Genomic DNA, 14,124 nt, shown 5'->3' on the forward strand with positions numbered 1-14,124 from the left:
TGGGTTAGGCTTGATAGAATAAGAGATTGCTGGGTTTGTATCGAAAACGGCGTTGATAAAAACTGCGTCTTTTTCCATAGCTTCCATGTTGACACAAGTGGATTCTAAAATTAAGTAAAGAAATTTCCATTGTATACTTCACAATAGAAATAAATATTGTTTACTTACCTGTATCATCAGTAGTTGGGATGTAGTTAAGATATGAATTTAGTTGTTCTCTGAATTTTTACAGTCAGCATTATTCAAAGATAGGTCTGCATACTCTATGGCCTCATCAATTCCTGAATTCAAATTGAAGATTTTGTTAATAACAACTGAGTCTAGTTCCATAGAATCCGCTTAATCACATGACAAGTATATTATAAAGAAAATAATGGTACAATTATACTTTACAATAGTACGAATACTGATTGTTTTTACTTACCAGCAGTAGTGTATTTGACTGAATGGGAATTGAATTGTATTCTGCATTACAAGTATCGACACTAGCCACAATTTGGTCACTCAAGATTTAGCCATGCTCTTCTAAACTCTTTAAGAAAAAGTTCAGTTTTAAGATTACATTCTGCATCTGAATGATTAAGAATTACCAGCAGTGAGTAAAGGATTTGATGCGTAAAAAACGAATAACGAGAAAATTAAATTATAACCTTGTCTTTTCAGAAGTGAATTCAATTATTATGAATTCAAAGTATTAAGTGCTTATTAGTAGTCACGGCATAACCCAAAAAGAGGACTGCTTAGTCATGCTAGTTATCGTTAAAAGCATTTGCAGCTAATCAAGGTAAAGACTAGCTAAAATTTATATAAAGTTTTGTTGGCATTGAAAAACTGTCAACCCAATTCCGTTTTAATTCCGAATTCCCCATGAAGTTTGTTTACACTTAACCACTGAGCAAAATGACAGTTGTAATGAGTTGTTAGACTTATACAATACGTTACGCAAGCAAAAGAGAATTCACTGCCTAGGATTCGGCAACACACTAGGTAACGAGTACGCAAATTAATTTTCTAAAACTGTAATAGAATTAAATGAAAAACCACTATTACACGTATCAAATTTGGAAAGAATTTTGTACAAAATTTGATAACGATTGGTCATTCAGGGAAAAAACGTATAAGGAAATACATAATGGACATTCAATCTTCTGAGATCTACTACTACTATCCCCCAAACCCTAATATTGTTAAAGTCCTTTGGTATGTATACATAAATATATCCTATGGGAAAAAGGTTTTCTGATCAATCATTGTTTAGACGGAATAACTTGTTGCTGATTTGCTAACTAGGCCTACAGAAGGAAAAAATTGACTCCATACAAAGCACTCATAACGATTCATTGGTAAAAAACATATTCATATAATTGTAAGAAAATATGACAGAGTTGTTAGAGCGACGGATGGCGAAAGTAGGGAGTTAGAGGTTTTAATCCTAATAAAAGTGTTTTATTTCGGAAGGGATTATTTTCGGTATGTTTTGATACCGATTATGATACCGATTATCGGTATCATGCTACCGCTCAAAAACAGACGGTAAAAATTTTAACCGTTCTGGCAGAATCGATATTCGGTAGCGTTTACTACTGGAAAACGTTAGATTTTTTCAACAGTGTCGTAGAGCAGGCTGATTTTTCCCTGATCAAGAATTTAGATGCCCACTTTCCCCATATCCCACTTTTTCCGCATTATTTTCCCACGAATTCAATAAAATTTGTGTATATAATTTCTGTACACTCAAGCCAACTTAACCCATAAGTCGAGAAATACGCAAGTCTATCAAAAGTGTATTACCAAACTTATTAGTGCATACCCACACCTATGAGTGAGGACTTTCACCAAGCCCACTAGCCAGTGGGCTTAAGTGCACACATTTTTTCTGTGTATTGGCGGATGTTATTTTCCTATGATAGAGGTTGAGGAACAGTACCCTTTTTTACTTAACAATAAGATCAATTACTAATTTAGGGGAGAGTGGGGCAAGAAAGGTAGTGTGTAAGTTGTCAACCACCGTTTTTTTTCCTTTTGCGACCAAGGCATTGCATTTAAAAAATTACCTGTTATGGTCTTAACTAATGCGCATCTTAAAAAAAAATACTGAAATAGTTCAAGTAGTATGGGAACAATAAATAAAATTATTTTTTGATCCTTAAAATCGTGTCGTCCATTTCTTTTTCTTTTTTTTATGGTATTCCCTAGTTTACTTAAAATTTAGTAAAAATACGCTTATGCAGTAAAATTCTTTCCTCTTTCAGAAACCAATTTTGATTTATTTTTATTGACCATTATTGCTTGAAAACGCAATAACAACAAAGACTCATTTTCCCGGGGCAATTGTCTAGCTGGGTTAGAGATAGAAGGGAAAAGAGTTTCAGAAAATTTAGTAGATGACGCCATCGCCAGGCGTTGTTTAAGCCCATAAGAATAAAATTGGCCGTTTTACCCCGCTAACATGAGCAATACTCCCCGTGACTCGAACAACATCCCTTCATTTTCAAAGCGGTTTTGGTTTTAAACCAAATAAATTGGTCATAAAATAAAAATACGTTTTTATAGCAAATTTTTTTCCATTTTTTCCATCCCTTACCCATAATATAAAAAATGTTACACAGTTCTATTTCCCAACTCTCAATGAATCGAATTGAAAAGAAGTTGACCATAATCAGTCCTTTACCATATCACTACGCTTAACTGTAAAGTAATTGTAGTGGGCATTGATTCAATCGCCTTATTATGAAACATCGTTATCCACAGCAAAGAAATCCATGCCAACACGTCATTTTCGGATGAGTTAGGGTAGGTTACAACATATCACTACTTTTTCCTATCTTTAGCTAAAAAAAATAATATGAGGTTTGTGGTTATTACTAATAACCACGAGGGGTCTTGTTATTTCTAATAACAACGAACCTTACATAATTACCTCAATAATTTATTAGGTACGAAAAGTCGTGAAATTAACCACAACAAAATTTCGTAGTTAAAAATAAATAATGAAAACTGGGGGGGGGGGGGGTTTCCGATCGAGAACAGAGAAAACTAACATGAAACGAAAATTAATTGTAATAATACGTAATATGTAGAGGAGACAACTTGAACATACAAATGACAAATTAAAATTAAAATTTTTCTATCCTTCCCACCCTTTTTTGCACTGAAAAAATAAAAAAAAAATAATTTTTTTAAAATAATTTTGAATTTTACTAGTGAATTTATTGAATAAAGTCTTAATTGGTATATCCCTGAATCGCAAACTACTTTTCTACATAAAATCTAAGCTTTATTTACCCAACCCCGCAATTCCCTACCTTTCTGTAGTTATTTTGGTTTTTTAATATCTTCCAGTAAAATTTATCTCTCGAACAAAAAATTATACTTTTTCTATTTTTAAAATATGTTTTAGAAGACATAGTAAACAATTTTCATTGTAATCAAAAATATAGTTTTGAGTTATGATTTTTTGAAAAGCCCCAATTTTCGTCAAAATCAGTGTTTTTTCTAACATTAGCGATCAATAACTTTTATCTATGCCGTTGACGTTATTACAATTTTTACAATAAATAGCTCATATATTATGCTATTGCCTCTAGAAAAATCGTTAATCCAGGTGCATTACAAAAACTGCGGAAATAATAATGAATTTCAAAAATATTTCATAAAAATAAAACGATGCTCTGGGGGGACGGTACTTCCGATTAAGGTACCTTTGTTCTTAAATCAAGATTTTTATACCTTTCAACATTCATGTAATTAAAATTCTTCATTCATAAGATCATGTTGGTTTTAAAAATTAATGCCTTTTTTCAGCTTTTTGAAAAAGTCTCAATTTTGGACACCTGTATCAGCCAAACGGTTTGAATTAAAAAAAAAATCCTTTGATATATTCTTTTCTAATTATTAAGAACCCAAGCAACAAAAATGATCATCATCCGTGAAATGGTCGCTTCGATTTCTGGATGTATTGGCGTGGAATGACCTTCGAATCATGTTAGTACTTCCATTGACAATTTTGTAATTATGTCTCAAACCGTTGATTATTATTCGAAGTTAAATAGTGCAGCGGGCCTATAATAGCACTTTTTCAGAAAAATGGAATTACATATTATAAAATATTAATTGACCGTGTAGTTCAGGTGTGTTCCAGCTTTTTTATTAGTTTCCTGAAATTGAAAAAAATTAAAATTTGAATCTTGGACTAACTGTATAACCCATAACAGGTAGAGAGTGTTATATCGAATTATAACTATGCAAAGTTAACTTTGAAAAAAAAACTGAATTACAGGGCTGTTTTCAATACAAAAATCCATACTTTGTAAAGAAAGTCCTTTGGATATTTTCCAATTTTTTTTCAATTCTGTGCCCCAGAGCTGTAGTAAAACTGTTAACTGCTCTTTCTCAGCTGTGTGAAACATGCTCTGAGAACCAAGGGTAATACAGACTTCTTTATAAACCCTGTGGGAGGTATAGTACCCAACCGAAATAATTGGAAATAATCTACATCTGCCGTTTTTGGATAATTTAACATGCCCTCTTTCGGCACTACGCCCCCTTTTTTAAAGTTTATTAGTTAGTAGTTTATCATGAAACATCACTCGAGATAAATAAATAACCAGCAAACTCACCAATTAGTTTGCTTTTGACTCATGTGTGGTTCATCTATATGCGCCTTATACCCTGAATGATTTATATGCGTTCGAGTGTTGACAATTTACTCCTTTTTCCCGTTTCGCGCCGCCATACCTTTGTTAGTGAACCCCCTAAAATGGCGCTTTTCAATTTTGTGCATAACTTTTTAACGAAAAGTTGCACAAAATTCAAATTTGTTTCCCCGTAAAAGGAAGAAAGAGAAATTTATTTTAATGGAGTAAAATATTTTTGAATTCCCTGTTCCACCCTAAAATTTTTTTTTGTTTTCAGCGACCAAAAATTTGTTGGGAGAAATCCAAAAGAATTTTGCCTTGGTAGCAGGGGTTATTTTCTGTTTTCTTCCACTAGAAGGAGGAGGAAAAACATATTTTACTGTATATCACGATACAACAGCAGCATATTGAGGCATGATCTCGCAATGGTTTATGAAACATAGTGAGTTAACAATATTTTGCAAAGTTGGTTTTGACTCCAATCCAGGTTAAGACTAGAAATTCATGTTCACCTGCAGTAAGTGCTACATCCTTTTCTTCAACATACTTGTGTGGTTTATGGCAAAGCTTTTTTTGTAACATTTTGCGTTTCAGTCCCTGTAAAAAAACATAACTGTTTGGATTTAGCTAAAACTCCTCTTATAAGAGAGGTCGTCTGGTATCCCTAGTAGAACAAGATATCTTCCGCATATCTTCTCGACAACTTAATAACTACTAAAAATCCCTATTTCCCTCCTTTTTTGAGTTTTCTGCGAACCAAATTTTTTTGGGGGAAATGCAAATAAATTTTGCCTCGGTAGATGGGGTAATTTTTTGTTTCCTCCCACTCGAGGGAATTCATCAAAATACAGAAGATTTTGGTAGGAAATGGGAAAGGAAAAATTTTTTGACTACATAAAAAAAAGTTCAATTTCTTCTTGATACGGGGGGAAAACCTAAAAGTTTGTTTGAAAGTTATAAACAAAATATGAAAGCGCCATTTTAGGGGGGACCCTAACAAAGGAATGGTGGCGTGAAAACGGGAAAAAGGAGGAAATTGTATATACCTGAACGCAAATATAATGTTCAGGGTAAAAGACGCCCATAGATGTGCCAAACACAAGTAGAAAGCAAACTCGTCGATGAGTTTTCTGATACAATTATTGATTTCGATAAGTGTTACATCTTATCCGTAAACTAAAAACAGGGAGGGCCGTAGCATAAGAGGTCATGTTAAAACGGCCAAATAAAGGGTACTTACGTTTAGTACATACGATACATTACGTATCGTACGTATCATACATTACGTATCACTGTACATTACCCTACCGTCGATAATTCAACAACCCCACTAACACAGCGATGTATTCGGTGCGCAAAGGGCTCGTTCATACTTGCCCGTAATCCGAAGACGTGGGCTGCGCTTTAGCAGCCACCTTCGGTGGCACCGTTAAAACAAATATCATCATCATCACAGCGATGTATCTTGGATATGACTGCAGTGTACTCCCAAGGATAAGGGAGATACAAACAGCATATCCATTTAATGCTTCATGTTTATCCTTAATTCCCCTTCCCCGCACGTACCATTTGTATGCCCCTTGGATATACCGGTTTGTGTATCCACAGTATCCTTAAATTGCATCCATCTCTGGATATAATTTCTGTTAGAAATAAAAAATAAAAGTCTCACCCCAGGATTGAACTACTGACCATCAATTCTCTAGCTCACCTCTTTCACCATTTGATCGACTGTTCTTACAGAATTTGATTAAATGTTTGGTAGTAATGGGAATTGATATATTTTTTATCAGTTTCGTCCACGGTGTATCTAATATGGTTATACTGTAATGCACATTCTGTGTATGTACCAAATGGAATCACAACAAAATCATACCCCTCGGTACATTACTTTGACGTACAATCAGTATATTAATGAATATAAGCTGGTGAATCTACGATTAATATTCTTTATTTGATTCCATTCTAGATCTGAATAAATATATACCTACGCTATACTACCACTCCCAAATGCGACCTGGATCTATTCATCCCATATTTACTTACATCTTACATAAAGTGGATGAGCCGTGTAAGTGGGGAAATACACACCGTTTATTAACCTTATCAAGAGACAACATTTCCGTTATTATACGCTAGTGAAAAATAAAACGTGATAAGTCTTTCACCGGTTGGACGTTACCATCTTGTCAGTTTGTTAAAGCAATGCTTGTTTGTATACTGTAACGGGCCAGAATGCCAATCGGAACTCACAGCTAAACTTGATTATATTTTAGGCAAACCATAAAGTACTTCGCAATTATTCAAATCATCATCTGTAACAATCCCCAGTCGACTCTTAGGATTTGTTTCCTTCTTCTTCTCTTGTCTCCGACACTTCCGTACTTCTTTCCTGCTTGTCCTCTACTGCCTTCCTTTCTTTTTTCTCTTTTCTTGTCCTCTCAATATCACTTCTCCTATAACGCTTAAGCACGGAGGATGAGAAGAAGGAGGAACATCGCTCCATAAGCCTCTACAGGAAAAAGTGACTACCCCAGTGTCCCTTTCTAAAAAGTTGCCAGATTTCGGGAACTGGACCTGAGACCCAACATTGCCAGTTCTAAGAAATGACGTTTTGGTGAAAATCCTGTAAATTTAGCAGCGAGCAATACCCAGCCCTTGATTCTAACTTTGACCACCAGGGACCAAAATCAAAACAACAATTTTCTGCTGTTTTTTCTTAGAACTGGCAATGTGGGGTCTCACTGAAACTGAGGTTTCGGCATGGTTTCGGCATTTTTTTAAGAGCGTTATTTTTGTTTTTAGATAACTTTAAGGCATAAGTTTTGGCTATCGGGCGTAAGTTGGGCAGCAGAATAAAGTTATGCTAAAATTATGCCATTATCTTATTGATTAACAAAACTTACGCGTCCCAAAGTTTTCGGTGTCGAGAAATTGTGAACATTTTTTTCGAAAGTTAACAAAAAAAAACATTAACATTTTTGTTATCTTGTTACTAATAGGTGCATATCTATTCTTAATAAACATACTTATGCATGAGTTAAGACTTAATTGTTGGACGTTTTAGCAAAATTGAATTTTTATATATAAACAAAAACAAGTATTTTTTCAAATCTGGCAACTGAGCAGCAGACTACGTTCCTCTTTCTTCAAATTTTGCAGGTTATTTTTTAAATTCGTAATTAAATTACGTTTTACCGCAGCTCCCTGATTGACGGCACAATCACTATCACTATCGTAAAATCTCTTTTACGGGGTCGCCTTCTTTATAGTCCAATAAGTTTCAAAAGCCATTGGTGCGTGTATGCATGGCAAATAGTTGAAACAATAGTTCATGTGAGATTGAGCAATATTCTAAGTCCATATTTATTTATATCTAGTACTTTATACTCTTAACCCCACTCATGTTTTCACATTAGTCAGTTTGTTTCACAATGAGCTTGTGATTGAGGTGCAAAGGGTTCTCAAGTTCGATCCTGGACGAATCCATGTAGAAGTTTAAATTAACTGATTTTGCTTATTGAGTTCGAAACTGGAGGTAAAAAAACCGAGGGAGGAGTTCGAGAGAGGAGGTAAAGGCAGTGGGTGGTGAGATAAAATGGAAGAGTTTGGATGTCTTTTCTATTTCGCACCTTTTCTTTTCAAAACAAAGAATCGAGGTATGGGCATTACAAATTTTTCTAGACATGTTGTATCCTTTTAGTAGACATAATGTATCGGAGCTCAGTGCTGTACAGGGATGTATATAGAGAAATATGTACACAAGTATACTTTTAGCATACGTCATTTTTTAGAGAGTGTTCTAAATCGGTTGGTGGGTACTGTATTATATATTAGTATATATTATAGTAGTTAGAAAAAGTATGACTACGCATGAATAAGTTAATTCATCATGCGTAGTCATACTTTTTCAGCGGATTGATTATTAAAAAATAGTAATAAATTTTGTTGCAAAATATCTAGAATTTTAGAAACGTATAAGATGACGTATATATATCGGCACTTTGGTCTCTTTTGGCAAAAAAATGTAATTCTTTGATTTGTTAATTAAGGTATGGGAGCGCATCATATGCTTCAAATAAATGGTGCAGATTTCCAGCTTTATCATCAGAAGCTATCACAAATTTCTTCAATCCTAGGCCAGTTGGCTAATGTCAGTAAAGTCATTTGGCTAAATCAATATCCTACCGTTGACTATTATGACGAAAATACGAACAATGGCTTTGGTTATAACACAGACGTCCATTCCGAAGAGATCCGTCAGTACAACAAAGCCACTAGGAAAATTTTAAAGTAAAATTAGTGTAAAATTTTAGTATTGATACATCCAAATATTTTCTTTTTAGAGAAGCAAAGACCGAATGTCACGTTTGTTACTTTTTCGATTTAGTAATGTTTTTTTATTAGAAAAGTTGACAGGATGGTAGATGTAATTTAAAAGTGACATCATGTACAGTCGTGCCTGCAAGTCTTTTTACGTTTAGGTCTGAATCCGCCTTTTACTGTGTATAGGTTGATGGTATTATCCTATGGTGGAGGTTGAAATACCTTATTTTTTTTATTTTCTGAATTCTTACCAGATTCTTACCCCCTTCCCGTATACACAAACGTGTTCTCAATTTCATTTAACATCTAGTTTCTATACCCTATTGTATACAGAAAAGGACGAGTGTAACTTTAATTTAAACTAATTAATCGTAATTTTTTTTAGTAACAGACTTATAACTGCATCTTTTATAGATTTGAATTTTTTAGGAATCATCCCAGCATTCGGATTTGGGATTCAAGCAACGCAATTGTTGAAGAATATGTGCACTGTTTATTCCCAACGTGAAACGTTGAGGCAAACGTTTTCCTTGCAATATTTTTCTTGTGAAGACAACACACATACTGGAAACGCAGCCTTTCACAAACTACGCAACTATTATTCAATAACATTTGTAATAAAAAAGTTTACGCAATCAAATTTCAATAGGCAAGACCAGAAAACCCGTTAGGCTTAAAAAAAGAGGAAAAAATTTGCGAAAAACATCCAAGTGTTAATTTTCAATAAACTTTTTGAATTTTTAACTTTAATTAATGTTTGAAATTTTAAAAAGTAAAGAACTTTCCCATATTGTAGTTGGTCTATGGATCGCCGTCTTTGCCTTTAATTTGGCAAATCATTAACTAGAATTCTTTCTATTAAACCTACTTATTCACAAGTTTTTATTAAGAAATAAACCATTCTATTGATATTCATTGATTTCACATTAAAAAATCGATCAATTAGGGGAGACTTGGCAAAGTTGGCGTGTTTTTTGTTTGTTTTTGAACCCCAATTTATTTTTCGACATTTTGAATCCCTGCTAGGCTTAAAAAGAGGAAAACATTAGCTATCAAAAGCATATTTTTAGTTTATGAAAAGGCTCTTTTTAAAAACCCAAAAGCGCTTTGAAATTCACGGGGCAAATTGTGCATATAAAAAAAGTACGATGACCCATGTCATTTTTTTATGGAAAACAAATCACCTTGTGATAGCGTCATGGACTAAATTTTTCAAAATTTCTTTCCCCAGCCCATCTAAAACACTGCACGGCAAATTGACCCGAGAAAGTTTTCTTTGTTAAGATTACGTTTTCAACCATTAACACAGTTTATAAAAATGAAACAAGATTACTTCGGTAATGTCCTTCGGGAATTTTTTAAACGTTAAAGAGACAGAAAATCAAGGTTAAATAGTAGATAATACATACTATTATGTTTGGAAAATTTTGTTTCCCTTTATTCTCTTAAATTAATTGATTCTTATTAACTAATTGACTAATAATCTGTCAATATTATCATAATATTCGTAATATTCGAAGTCGCACCACTCATAATATTATGAGTGGTGCGACTTAGGTGTGGCGGAGGCTTCGCCCCGCCACCCCACGTCGCACTTCATGTTTAGATTAAGTTAAAGTAACACTTATTACTATAGTAACAATACAGTTATATCATGCGGTCACATGTTGCATTACATGAGTCTTGGCTAATAGATAGCGAACTACCATCATACCCATTTTTCCCTTCTATTAATGTAACAATGATGGTCTAATGGTCATCAACCCAGCCTGCCATTCGGATGGTTCGCGGTTCGAATCTCGATCAAGTTGGAAAGGAAAACTATGTTTGTAATTTTTGAAAAATTCCTCTTAATAAGCTTTCGGAGGTAAATGGAAGTGGAAGATCGGTGGTAACTCTTCACGACCGCAAGAAGATCTTGATGACCGAGGAGAGGACAGAGGAAGAAGGGAGAGTTGACCCAGAGCTTCAAAACGAATATAATCTAACATTTTTAAAATGTTCCTCAACTTCTTGGTTGATGACTAACTGTTAAAAAAGGAGGCATAAAAATTTACTGACAACCAAATTCATTAAAATCAAGATAAAAAATAGTAAACAAAAAGAGGTAATAATAAAACAAAAAGGGTTAAAAAAATAAAAGTGGGAAAATACAAAGTAAAAAGAAGAATAAAGACGAAATCGAAATCGAACATAAAAACCAAATCAAATAATTAATACTCTCCACTCCCATAGCAGAAAACTTGTCTTGCTAGGGAAGATCCAAACTGTTTTTTTTCTTTTTGTTTACACTACTGAGCATGCACTGACAGTTGGAAGGTTACGCAAAAAAAAGCGAATTCACTGCCTAGGATTCGGCAACCAGCTAGGTAACAAGTACGCAAATTAAATTTTTAAAACAGTAATGAAAACAAATGAAATCCCGTTACGACATGTATCAAATTTTGACAGAATTATGTACAAAATTTGGTGACGATTGGTCATTCAGGGAAGAAACGTATAAAGGATAACTAAATGGACATTAAACCCTCTGAATTTCACTGCTAGCTACTACTACCCTACCCCCTATACCCCACACCCTATATTGTTAAGGACCTTCGTATATAAATATACCTCAGGGATAAATTTATTTTCTGAGAAAGGAAAGAATTTCCTTTTACTACACGAAACAAAGAATGTATAGAATATAATCACGACAGAACTTACTACACAGAATTTACTAACAGCCCACGTGAAAAGTCGTAAAAAAATCTGTGCCGATGGTAGATAAAGCTATAACAACGCGGAAAACTTTGAAATGAAGAGCTTCACAAGCTCTACAATGGTAAATTCAGTCAATTCTAAATTGGAAACAGATTTTATTTTTTTTACGCTATCTAGTCCCTTTCTTCCCCCATTCTACCCACGCGGAGCTGTTGCCCACCCCTATAAGCCATATAATAAGTTTATGTATAAAACAAAATTTAACATACACTGTACTTATTTCATAATTTTTAAACAAATTTTAAATATCAAAATTGCCTTTTACATTATAGCCCCAAGTCACAAATAGCCCCGGTCTCCCCTATATCGACGAAAACATTGAAGAGAATTACACTTTTAACATTATTCTTCCTTTAGATGTTCGCTTGACGATTTTGTTTATTTGTTGTAGGAAAACTTTGCTTATGAAGAAAAAAGAACCTGCAACAGCTATGGATCATCATTGTGTCGCAGTGTCGTGTTAAGCGAAGCTTCTATCATCCCCCAGAGTAAAATTGATCATATCAAACATTAAGTAACATACTTTTCTTCATCCAAAGATAACCTTTTAGCACCATTATCTTCAAAGTTTTATATTCAAGATTTAAGATTTCAAGACAGACGTCACTTCGCCACGCCATCTAGCGGCCGATTTTCAAAAAAGCAAGGGAAATCTCTTCTTCTGGCCAATAATTTTGGATTGATTGAATGATTGAATGATTGAGAAAAGAATGGAATCGATGTAAAACTGCTGGGCTTGGTTTAAAATAAAAACGGTGCGAGATGTCTCTGGAGGGGGCAAAAACTTTTTATTCTGAAAAATTATTTATTTTTTTAAAGGTCTGGTTTGCCCGAAAACTTATGTCAAAAATCGGAAAAAAACACTACAATTTCTGGGAGGTCCCTAAGTTTTTATTAAATAGCTTAAAAACTATGCTAGCTAGAACATTGCGGATTTCACCATTTGGTTTTCCGTAAAATTTTGCACAACATGGTTTATACGGAGACTGACTGCGATGCCTTCGTCACCTTATTCCAAAAATTTTAAACCCCCCAAACCCCCAATTTTGGCCTGATTGAGAGGTGGACTCAGTGTTAAAAACAAAGATTTTGTGGGAAAATATTTTATGCAATCCTTATTTAATATGGTCATTAAATATGGGTTTTCACATTGTTGAAATCTAATAAGCTCCCTTCGATCTAAGATTTGAAGCTGATTTGTTAATAGCTACTTTAGCATTTAAAATTTTTAATCTTGATATTCAGTAATGAGGTAAATACCCCTAACTTTGTATTTATTGCTAGTAAAAAACTAGCTAAAAGTTTCGTACGGGAAGGACTTGTAATGATGCGAAATTTCCCCGTGTGGTCAAGCCAACTTACTCTGAAGTGGAGGGCGGAGGTCTTATAAATGTTATTTTCTATATAGTCAAGATTTTTTATTTAAAAAATGCTCGATTAAAATCTTGTATTTTTCATTTTTTTTGGTTACAAGTCCTTGGTTACAAAAAACCATAAGAGCAGATGGTCCAAATTTAAGGCACTAAACTTCTTCTCATTCTTTAATCTTTTTGACTTCTTGTAATGCCCCGTGGAGATAATTAGCTTCGTCCCTCCAGCGATGACCACCACCACCGTCTACGTCACAGCCGTGACGTAGGCACCAGCGGCATACGTAACACTCATGACATCACGCAGACTCAGCATACCGACTCATTAGGCTGACTCAACACGCCGACCAAGTCACTGACCCAGCCCAAACGACTCGCCAGTCCAGCCTAACCGACTCGTGAGTCTTACCAACACGGCAATCCAGCGGAATCATTTATCCCACCAATTAACCCCCACTATATAAGCTGTACCCAAAGCTGGGTCACCGCGATAAACTTTCTACCGCGGTACTCGATGCGGTAGCGGTAGAACCGCACGGTACTACCGCAAGAGTTTATTCTACCGCACTACCGCATTAGTTCTCAAATTACCGTGTGGTAGCGGTAGTTTTACACGCCATCTAGCGCTGATTTTGAAAAACAAAATAGCGAAACAAGAGATGGCGCTCTAATTTTTCTGGGGTTATTAATCAGGCCTTGCTAGAGAAACAATCTTTCAAGTTCTTAGTTCAGAGAATCAGAGTTATCCATTCTTATACTTTCTAATTGAGATCATCAAATGAAATATAATGACATTATAGACCAACTTGAAATATATAAGTGAGGCGGTGTGTAATCGCCTAGCGCCTTGTCACAAAAACGCTTGTTTTCCAGAAGCAAGCGTTCAGGGTTTTTGGAATACAACGAAGCACTCCCGTACTGTACATGGGTGAAACGTTTGTCCTACCTTGCTGGAAAGACCACTGAGCAGTGTTTCCTGAATCAAAATTGATTTCAAATCGTTTCGTTAAATCAAATAAAAAATTAAC

General features: G+C 34.6%; 1 long non-coding RNA gene across 1 annotated transcript; it reads right to left on the bottom strand.

Annotated features, from left to right (window-relative positions):
* Positions 1–3,198: 3,198 nt before the first annotated feature.
* On the bottom strand, positions 3,199–4,407 carry LOC124200048. The gene is made up of 4 exons (XR_006877138.1): positions 4,307–4,407; positions 4,119–4,157; positions 3,903–4,062; positions 3,199–3,833 (listed from the first exon to the last, which is right to left on the bottom strand). It is a non-coding gene; the product is annotated as an uncharacterized LOC124200048 (long non-coding RNA).
* Positions 4,408–14,124: the final 9,717 nt, after the last annotated feature.

This window comes from Daphnia pulex, chromosome 8, assembly GCF_021134715.1.
Source record: "Daphnia pulex isolate KAP4 chromosome 8, ASM2113471v1".
NCBI classification, from domain to species: Eukaryota; Metazoa; Arthropoda; class Branchiopoda; order Diplostraca; family Daphniidae; genus Daphnia; species Daphnia pulex.